We start from the raw sequence: 10,332 nt of genomic DNA, 5'->3' as shown, positions 1-10,332 counted from the left end.
ATGCCGCATGCTACAGGAGAACACATCTTGCCCATTTATTTTTCTCCTAATATTGTACAAAATAGTAAGCTTCCTGCTTTCTGGGTAACAAACCCTCATCACGTACGTGTCCCATTTTAATTGGTTTCAGATAGGTGTTCATTTTGCTGATTTTTTTTTGTTTTGAATCCCAGAAGATGATGGGTAGTCCTGTGCAGATGGACTAGTTGCAGGGCAGTATTCAATACATGTTTTGTTCTGACCGATTTATCTAGTCCTCTGTGAAAGATTGATACGCTGGATAGACTGAGTTCTGTGCTCCCCTCTGTGCACAACACACAGGGGAGGGGAGCAAACACGTAATCATGAGGAGACGAAAGGTGCCTGTTCTGTCTGCCACTGTGTCACAGCCACCAAGAAGTCCCTCGGTGCTTCAGGAGAATCATGTGAAAAATAGTGGCATGGCTAGAGAGGATTCAGGAATAGGCTAGTCTATACAGCAAGTCCCTGTGACACAATAGTGTAAGTTTAGCCCAAAAGTCCTGTGTAAATTAATGCTGCTAAGCAGAACAATACCTTGACCTCCACACTCTGCAAGTTGAAGTATGTGTGCTGGCCAGGAGCCAAAGATGCGTGGCAGCCAAGGCAGATACCCTGCCACTGGGGGCAGAGGGGATTCCCTACAATGGCCTGGAGCCTGTGAGGTCTCTGCTGTCCTACATCTCTGACCAATTTGTTATTTGGAGGCCACGTTGCAGTCCTCTGTGCAGACCCCTGGCACAATTTCCCTGAGAAAAACATGAAGCTGGTCTACAGGGGTTCAAAAAGCTGCATTTTTTCAAATTAAGAGGCACTGTGAACTTGAATTCCATTTTTTAATTATTTAATTTCTAACTATTTATTTTCTAGTAGAGCTCCCTGGAAACAATGCAACAGGAATGTTTTAATTCGTTAAAAAAAATGAGTCAGGGCTTTTGTACTCTCCAGAAAAGCCGGTTGCTAGTTGACTGTGCACAGGATGCCACCAAGTGCACAAAGTAAACTGGAAAAAGGGGAGTGTCATGGGGCGCAACACTCACCGCTGAATTGGCGCCTTTCCTGGTCACTCTGGGGATTAGCTCGAGGATGACATCCCTGTCTGCGGTTTGCACCCCGTCACTCTGTCCCGTTTCTGCTGGCGGTCTCTCCAGGAACTGCCATGTCCTCTTCATGACTTGGTCCTCCGGCCATGTCACTGCCTGTGTTTCCCCCTTCCGGGAGCTAGTACCTCACAGTCCATTCATCCCCCCATTTCCATCAGTGGCAAATGTGGCTGACCCAGGCCCATCTACTCCAGGTCCCAACCCAGGGACTCTGTAGTTGGCAGCCACATGCTGCGTCCCCTCTGACTGTTCAGTACATTTCCCTGAGCCACTGCCCTGCAGCCCCAGCACCTTCTTCACCTTTACTTCAGGGCCCCTGCTACTCAGTCCCAACAGCCAGCTAGGAGCTCCCTCGCTCCGGTCCCTGCCAGCAGCTGCCCTGTCAGTGGTGCTAACGCCTCTTTTAGCTGCTAGGAACTCAGTCCTTACCCCTGGAGCTCCAGGCCATGACTGCCCAAATCTGGGCCCCGCAGCTTCTTTTACATGAGCCTGCTGAGCCCGGATTGGTTGCTCCCTGCAACCCCTCTCAGATTGGCTGCAGTCCGCGCAGCCACTTTAGGTTGCTCGGAGGACTCCCCTCCACTGCTCCCTCCTGGGGTTAACACCTTTCATGCCAGTGTGGGTTAGATACCCCACCACAGGAAGAAATATCCTTTTTTTGTTTTTAACTAATTTTTTTAGCTTTGGGCATTGCTTGTAACAACAGTAGCTGCCAGATTTTCAGACAGAAATATGATTTATTTTTTTCAAGTTGACAGCATCTCTTTCTTTTTTCCTCTTCCATTTTTTTTTAATGTGGAAGGGGGAATATGGGAGTCGGTGTCAAATTAGGCACAAAGGGCCAGATTCTGTTGATTTCTGTGAACGGCCCCTGTTCTGGCCAGCTAAAGATCCATCCGAGAGCACCCAATTCTGTGCTCACTTACTCCGTTGTAAATCAGCTGCACAACTCTCCTGACCTCAACAGAGTTACACTCGCTAGACACCAGTGTAGGTAAAGTCAGGAAGAGAGAAATTGGAATCGAGTTCTCATTAGTTTTGCCATCATATTTTTCACATTGGACCTGCTCCTGGCAAGAAAGATTTTAAAATGAAATAAATCACCAGAGGGAAAATTCTGCTGAGCTGCCTTGTCAAACACTTATTACACTGTGAATCTTAACCTCTGTTACTTTAACCCTTCCTGTGCCCAGGCTCACACCTTGTACAGCCATTCCAGATGTTTCTCTTTGCATATATTTAAAGATGCATGGGCACCCTTTAGGCAACTATGCTTAATATTGTCCTGAAGTGCTTTGCATACAGAAAGTGTCCTGCTTGTCTCATTACTCAGTGTATTATATGGTGTAAACGATATTTATATTGCTTTTATAAGTAGAGTTTATGAAACAATATTTGTAAATATATATTATATATATCCAATGCTATTGCATAGCTCACTGGAATGGGTGTATGTTCGTGTTTCACAATTATAATCCTTCCCTTCCCCCCAGCTCCCATTTCTGAGGGTTTGGAGTAAGATATTTGCTTTGGATTAAGGGTTTGTGTCCGAAGTCCTGGGCCCAGCCCTGCTTCCCCTGAGTTGCCATTAGTGGGAGTCAGAACAGGTTCTCAGTCTGGAACAAATTGGTTCCCCAATAAACTTGGTTTGGGTCTGTATTTGGTGTTGACAAAACACTTCTTCCCTTGAGCATTTTGGGTGAACTGGCCCCGCTGAAGTGAGTGGGAGTTTTGTCATTGCCTTCAGTGGGGCCATTTTTCCACTCTGCGTCTTTGTGCACTTCTGGGACTCAGCGGTTTATTTCCTAACTTTAAACGTGTAGGCCTGAGAGCAAGACTTTCAAAGTGGCTATTGCATGTATAGAGAAACTAACCACAGGACTCCTGCTGAAGTCATTTGATGCGTATCATAGATCCATAAAACACAGATAGGCCCCATCAGTCTATGGGTACTACAATAGCCTCAACTCATAGTGTATGGTCTGAGGGCCGCTTTGTGAATGCATGCCACTAATAATAAAGTGGTGAGAAGAGAACAAAGTGCTGCAGTGTGCAGTACTATGAGACTTTCTCCTGTGACAACTGTAGCCTTGGTAACGATACAAATCCAATGATTTCCACTTAAACCCTAGTGAATGTTTGACCACAAGACAAAACCATCCTTGCCTTGGTACAAGTAGCAGTTTGTTTTCAGGTGAGGCCTGGGAGTGGAGCAGCTGGGGTGGTGGCATAGGCAACAAATGATAGATGTGCATTAACAGAACTGTATAGGAACAGTTTTGCAGAAGGTCCATCAACATTTTGCCTCGCTCCAACTGGTGCTTAATCCCTCCCTTTCCTGTAGTCCATTAGCCACGTGTCCGGTCTGAAGGCACCTCAGAGACATAGGCTTTTAGTAGCACATGTTCCAATTTATTTCGTTCTGGTTTTTGTTAGTTTTTCAATGTGCTCAAATTGGGGTAGTGTTTGCCACCTTCTGAGCTGCACCCCTCTATCGAGTGGCTGGTGGGTAATGAATAATACTGTACGTAGAGTGTCTTTGCGCCAGTTAATAGGCTGAGTAACTCAAAGAGTGGCTTAAAGATGGGGTTTAAGTATGACCCATAACAATATTTGAACTGGAATGTGAGTTTAGGTTCCTTAGGGTTTTGCTGCATCACTGTCCTATAGCCTGTCACCTAGTTTTATAGTGAATTGGAGATTTTTCAGTCTATTGGCTGGCTGTCCTCATTGAGAAAATTCATTAATAATTTCCTATCATGTTAGGACGGAGATAGCCAAGAAAGGGACATGATAAAGGTCTACAAAATGTGTGGTGTAGAGGGGCTCCCATTAACCTTTCTCACCATGTCTCAAAGGGACATTCAGAGGCACCCCATTTAAAACTGATAGAAGGAAATACTTTTTAACACCATGTACAGCCTGTGGAACACCTTGCCACTAGATATCATTGAGCCCTTGGGGGTTACGGGATTTACGGCATATACCACCTCCTATGAGTGAGCAGCGGAGGGGGTTAGGAAAAGCTTTTCTTATTCCATAACTGTCCACTGTGGAGTTTTTTGCTTCTTCCCCTGAAGTGTACAGCTACTATAGGAGTCAAGATACTGGCTGACTATCCCATTGATCTGATCCGGTATGGCAATGCCTAGCTCCCTAGTAAAGACCAGAGCTGTGGCATTTCCATGAAAGATTGTAGCCTTTCATGTGGTTCTAATGTGAGTAGTGTACTCAGTACCACATTGATCACATGCTAGGAAAAATACATTATGTTGCATTGTTTGTAGAAGACATCCTGCTTCTCAGGGCTCTTCTTCCTTACACAATCATAGCTACTTGCCCCTCTTCAGAACCACAATCACACTTTTCTCCCACCACAGTCCAGTCAGTGGAATTTTAAAGGCATTTGTGACAGGGCCTGTTTTTCTCCAATGAGTCAGGCACTACAGATGTTGCTGGGGTCTTGAGTTTGCGTTTTGGCGTTAGACACTGAGTGAGGAAAGAGTAGAATAAAACCACTCCTTTGCCTTTCAGTGTTGTGGCTATTTATGTACCGTTCAGAATTTGGACTTTGAGAACTAGTTAATGAGTTGAATGTCATTGTTCGGGCATTGAAGGTGAATTTGGTGGCTTAGACCCTGTCAGAGGGAAGGAAGAGGTGCATTTTGATTGTGTACAGGGATCAAATTAACAGTCTCCTTCTAGCTTTTAGCCAGCTCTCTGCTTATGTGGAATATCAAGGTGTCCAAGTCAGACTCAGGTGTTTCTCTACGTCAAAGAATCATTTTAAAACAATACATTCTAGTCTGTCAGCCTCCTGCTGTCTCTGGCAGCTCCTAACACGTACAAGAGAAACCGGTCTTAAGCCCCAAGGGAACAGCAAAAATCTGTGGCCTAATAGAAAGGATCTTTTAAAATGTAGCAACAAAATTGATCTGAAAATCTGTGCTGCTCTAGTTACAGTGGCCTTTTATGACAGCAGTTGCCTATTGTAAGAGGCTTTTAGTGCTGCACTAACTCTATATACCTGAACGTTTTGTGAACTGAATTAAATGGAATCTCTGCTTTTTTACCCGATATGCATCTATTATATCAATGGACAGGAGGTTGCTTTTGTATTACAAACTAAACTGTATCTTAGAGGTGAACTGCAAAGCAAAGGATTGTTTTGCTCTTCACTGGTTTTCTGGGCCCAATTTTGATGCACGTATGCATGTTCAACAGGGCTGAAAGCAACTTCAGTGGAGTAAGGTGCTACTCATTGTGCCTAAGTGTATCACAATGTAGCTGTTAGGATGCAGAAAGACTGTTTCAATATTTTAAAAATTATACACATAGCAATTTATTTTTACTATGAAGATTAGGAGGGTTCCATTTGCCTCACTCTTCTCTCTTTGCTGGAGGACCTTGGCAAGATCTTTGGAGCAGCTGAGTACTGAAGTCACAAGAGTAATCCTAGCTACAGTTCTTTCTCCTCCAACTAAGTGGAGAATGAAATGCTGATTCTTAGATAGAGATGTGGTGAATTCTCCCTCACTTTCAGTGTTTAAGTCATGTCTGGAGATCTTTATAAAAGATAATGCTCTGGCTCACACAGAAGTTAAGACCTTGATGCAGAAATTGGGTGAAGTTCCATGGTCTGTTAAATACAGGTCAGACTAGTTGATCATAACTATCCTGTCTGACCTTTAAAATGTATGAATCTGTGACTAATCATGGAGTAAAATTTGTGGTCAAAGTAATGGTGGTGGGGAAAACAGCACTGAAGTTGCTGCTTATTATGTGTTTGGGGAAAATGAAGTCTGGGTGAAATCCTAGCCCGAGTGAAGTCAAGGGGAAAACTCCCACTCACTTCAGTAGGGTCAGGATTCCACCTTCTGTAGATGGAAATGCTATAATTAAAGGCTTTTGACTTTTCCAGTTAAGACAGAACTAGCAAACAATTTATATTAATAAAACGGAATAAGCTTCATTCTTCATCTTTGACAAACTGTTTGTTACCATTCGTTAGATAAATATGTAGGTCATTTATCCATGTACTGTATATCCACTGTACAGGTGTGTTCCTTGCTGCTATGCCTCCACACAGAGGCAGCTACAAGGTTTCCTCTTTACCTTTTGTTTTGAGTGCTTGGCAACTTTTCGTGTCATAACTCTATAAATGCAAAAGTGCAATTGTGTTAACTTGTTACCTAGTTTGCCTTAGGACTACTTAGATTCACCATGGTTCAATGTACATAGTTGGTGTAATCAAAATCTATAATTCATCTACTACTTAATTTGAAATGAATGTTCTGTTTTTTAACATGTTTTTAACGAAGCAGCTGTACAATGTGAACAGGCTAAATATGAATGCTTGAAGGATCTTTTAATAAAGTTTTTGCGTCAAGAGCTCTTCTATTTTTTCTTCTCCCAACAGTTTGTGATCATGGGGGTATTATTCACATTTTTACTATTCTCCCTTGTCTTTCCTGGACCTCTCTCCATCAGCTGTGTTGGTGACAACAAGAAAGCTCGGGTTTAATTTTGTCATACCTGATAGTATGTACAGTGTGAAACAGTCTGACTTGCCATCTCATTGTTATATTTGAGGTTGTGCTCTTGAGTGGAAGGCAAGGATTGGGTCCACCTTGGACCAGAAGTCCTGTCTGTTTGCTGGATCAGAAAGGTGGCCCAGAGCCAGTTTAAACTCAGGCTATTTATCCACAAATCCTTTCTCTGTGTGGTGGTCCCTGGAGAATCCAGTTTGAATGAGTATAAGCGCATCTCTTGAGGTGGCTTCAAAAAGGCCGATAACCAGAGGAATTATGTTAGCATCCCCCAAAGTACATACAATGCCACAATCACACATACATAATTGCATTTTTAATACAGTGTATCCCCAAAAGGTATTAACCCTAATTCAATAAGGTTTAACTTTTTTCAGTAAAGTTTATCTTAATTCCATAAGGTTTGCCCAGGACATTGTCAGTCTGTCTTCACCTCTGTCTCCATGAGCCTCTACTCTCCAGGTAAACACCAATGGGAGTAGCTTCCTAACCAGTTCCCCTGAGGCGTCTCTGTCCTCAGGACCTTCCTCTGGTATGGGGCTTCCTGACTGAGCCCTCATAAGCCTTTATTAGGCTCAGGTGCTCATAAGATTGGCCACACTGGGTCAGACCAATGGTCCATCCAGCACACAGTCTTGGGAGATCTGCAACCTTTGCATCTGGCAGTCAATTTACCATGAAGTTCTATATTTCTAATAATCAAATCCCCCATTACTATTACCTGGCTCTTCCTAGTAACTTGGGTCCCTCCCCATGAGGGCAATGATTACATGACTTTTGTGTTATGTTCTGTCAGACCAGCCAGTGCTGAGTCATGTCCTTACTCTTCTCTGGGCTGCTTCACTCCTAAGTCTGTGAGCCTCACCACCAGCACTCTCCCACGAGGCTGTGGCCAGCCCAGAATGCACACCTTGAACAGGGTTTGCTTTAAAACTCGGTTATTAGTCCTCCTTCCTTCCGACTACTATATGCTTTGGACCAAAATTCCGCCAGACTTACACTCCATGCATCTGCACTGTAATGCCATGGGGCTTGCACTGGGTAAGTCATTTGGCTTTTAATGTAGCAATCATGTTTCTGCACTCAGAATGGCTTGTGAGGCCTTTATTTCTTGCAGAGTGGCCGCTATCTGCCTTTCTGATTGTGGGAGCTCCCTCATTCCCTCAGTTTTACTTGGAGTGGATTTCTAGGTCCCTCCCTCTTTATACGATTTAATTTTGTCAAGCTATTTCTCCCATCTGTTTCATTCTCTCTTTACTACTGAAGGGAAAGGGGCTCTCAGGGATCCCTTTTCTCCCACCTTCTTTCAGAGGCCCTGCTTCAAAGTAACTATTGTTGGCTGAGGAAGCTGGACATGGCTTCTACCTGAGCATGGCCCTTCATCTGACCAGCAGCCTTCATGATTCTGCAGTGCTGCCACATGGAATGCAGGACCAGACTGGCTCTTGGTCTTGAAAACTTGGTCTAGGGGGCCAGCAGCACTTTGTGTTTCCACTTGCCTCCACCACTGGGGAGGGGGATTCTCTGCACGCTGCGGGTTTTGTTTGGGGTTGTTTGCCTAATTCGCTGAAGCTTTGCAAAAGGGAGGATGTTCTCCCCCCCGCCTTTGTTACACAATGTAGTTAAGCTTCAAGTCTTCTAATCTTTTCAACAGGGGCCAGAGATTCTTTCTGCTAAATTAAAAGGCAAAGGGCTTATCAGATAAGGAGCATTATTCCAAAGCTCCTCAGTCTGTAAATTAGTTCTCATGCCAAGAGCATTAGCCTGGCTCAAAACTTTACCAAAGCAGACATTTTGCTTTAACATTCCATGTAGTTTTCAACATGAGCAGTTAACAACTCTAGAGCCCTGTATTTACTGGTTGAAAACCAAACAAATCCCCATGTTGTCTGATGGGGCTGCCTGCCCATGTCACCAGGTGTGCAAAATAAAGGCCAACCCCCATCTCTCTTGACTTCATGGAGAGCAGGATTAGGCCCTGTGATGCGGTTTGGGTAGATGGCAAGGAAGAGGAGTATATATAAAAACCAGACAGACATTCTCCAATTGTATCCAAAAACGCCAGTTAGCCAAATCTTTGCTACTTTCCTGTTCGCTTGGTATTTTTAATTCCCCGAATTAGCTGTTGGTGAAAGACAGGTTGGGGTGAAGGACATTTTTGTGGCCCAGGGTAGGTCTATATTGCAAAGAAAAACCTGTGACACCGAGTCTCAGAGCCCAGAACAATTGACTTGGGTTTGTGGGGCTCAGGCTGCTGGGCTACAAATAGCACTGTACAAGTTCAGGCTCAGGCGAGAGCCTGGGCTCTGAAATCTGGCCTGGTAGGATGGAATCAGAGCCCGAACAGCTATCTTTAGCCCGGCAGCTCAAACTCAAGGCAGACTCAAAGGAAAACCTGGGACACTCTGTAAAAACTAAGGCACTGGACAGGGACTCAGAAGATTTGGCTTCAGTTCCTCGCTCTGCCACAGACTCGGTGTGACCCTAGGCGAATCACTTGATCTCTCTGGCCCAGCTCCTCAAACGATCTCAATGGAAGTTAGAAGCCTAAATACCCTTGAGGATCTGGGCCTCAGTTCTTTAGATTCACATCTGTAAATAATACTTCCTTCTTCCCAGCCTTTGTCTTGTCTATTTAGATTGGAAGCTCTACAGGGCAGGAACTGTCTCACACTCTGTTTGTACAGTGCCTGGCACAATAGGTCCCAAATCTCAGTTGGGGTCTCTAGGTGCTACAGTAATACAACTCATCATAAGGCTAAACAGAAAAATGAAATAAAAAAAAACAGAATAGTTCAGTCATTTGTCTGCTCCTGAGGAAAATCCCAAGGGTTTGTCTATACTGTAACCACAAGGGGTGACTACAGCTATGTAGCTACATGCCAGCTAGCTTTAAGTTAGCTTGGGTACCAGAGTAGTGAAGCCACAAAAAAGGGCTTCAATGCAGGCTAGTCACCCAAGTAATTACCCAGGGTTCTGGGTGGGCTTATAGAGCCACGCTGCTGTCTGTACTGCTGCAGCTTCACTGGTCTGGGACCCAAGCTAACAGACTAGCTCAGGTATGTCTATACGAGCTGCAGTCACACCCTGTGGTGGCAGCACAGACATGCTTCCTACACACAGTGTAAGGTCTAAGTGGGGACTAGCTGGTTTTTGCTCCGGTGACTCACTAGCACCCAGAATGACTTGGCAGTCTGCAAGGACATTGGATAATGCATCATCCCTTTGTTAGTAATACTTTGCATATTATGCAAAATATTTTAATCCGATAAAAACTCTGCAATTTTCCACCCTTGTGAAGACTCAAAGCCAAACATTGACCACCTTTGTAAGGGACAATGTTTTCCGGCACTCTCATAAAGCAGCTACCAAGACAGTCTTGGGAAATTCAGAAAATCTGTTTAGCTTGAATATTGAACTGAATGAGTAAAAATAATCATAATACTAAATGGAAAAATGAAATTAAAAAGCCCCAAAGAGATTATTTGTCTGCTCCTGAGATAAAGACTAAGGGTCTGTCTGTACTGCAGCTCGTATAGACTTACTTGAAGTCTGTTAACATGCAGCTTGTTCTGTTTTAGGTAGGGACAAAATTTTCAAGAGTGATTAGTCCCCAGTGTGCACCCAACATGCAAGGGTGATGTTTGCTGAAGAGTTGGCCA

This window comes from Eretmochelys imbricata, chromosome 4, assembly GCF_965152235.1.
Source record: "Eretmochelys imbricata isolate rEreImb1 chromosome 4, rEreImb1.hap1, whole genome shotgun sequence".
Lineage (NCBI taxonomy): Eukaryota > Metazoa > Chordata > Testudines > Cheloniidae > Eretmochelys > Eretmochelys imbricata.
The sequence above is the reverse complement of the archived record's forward strand: the minus strand, read 5'-3'. Positions refer to the sequence as shown.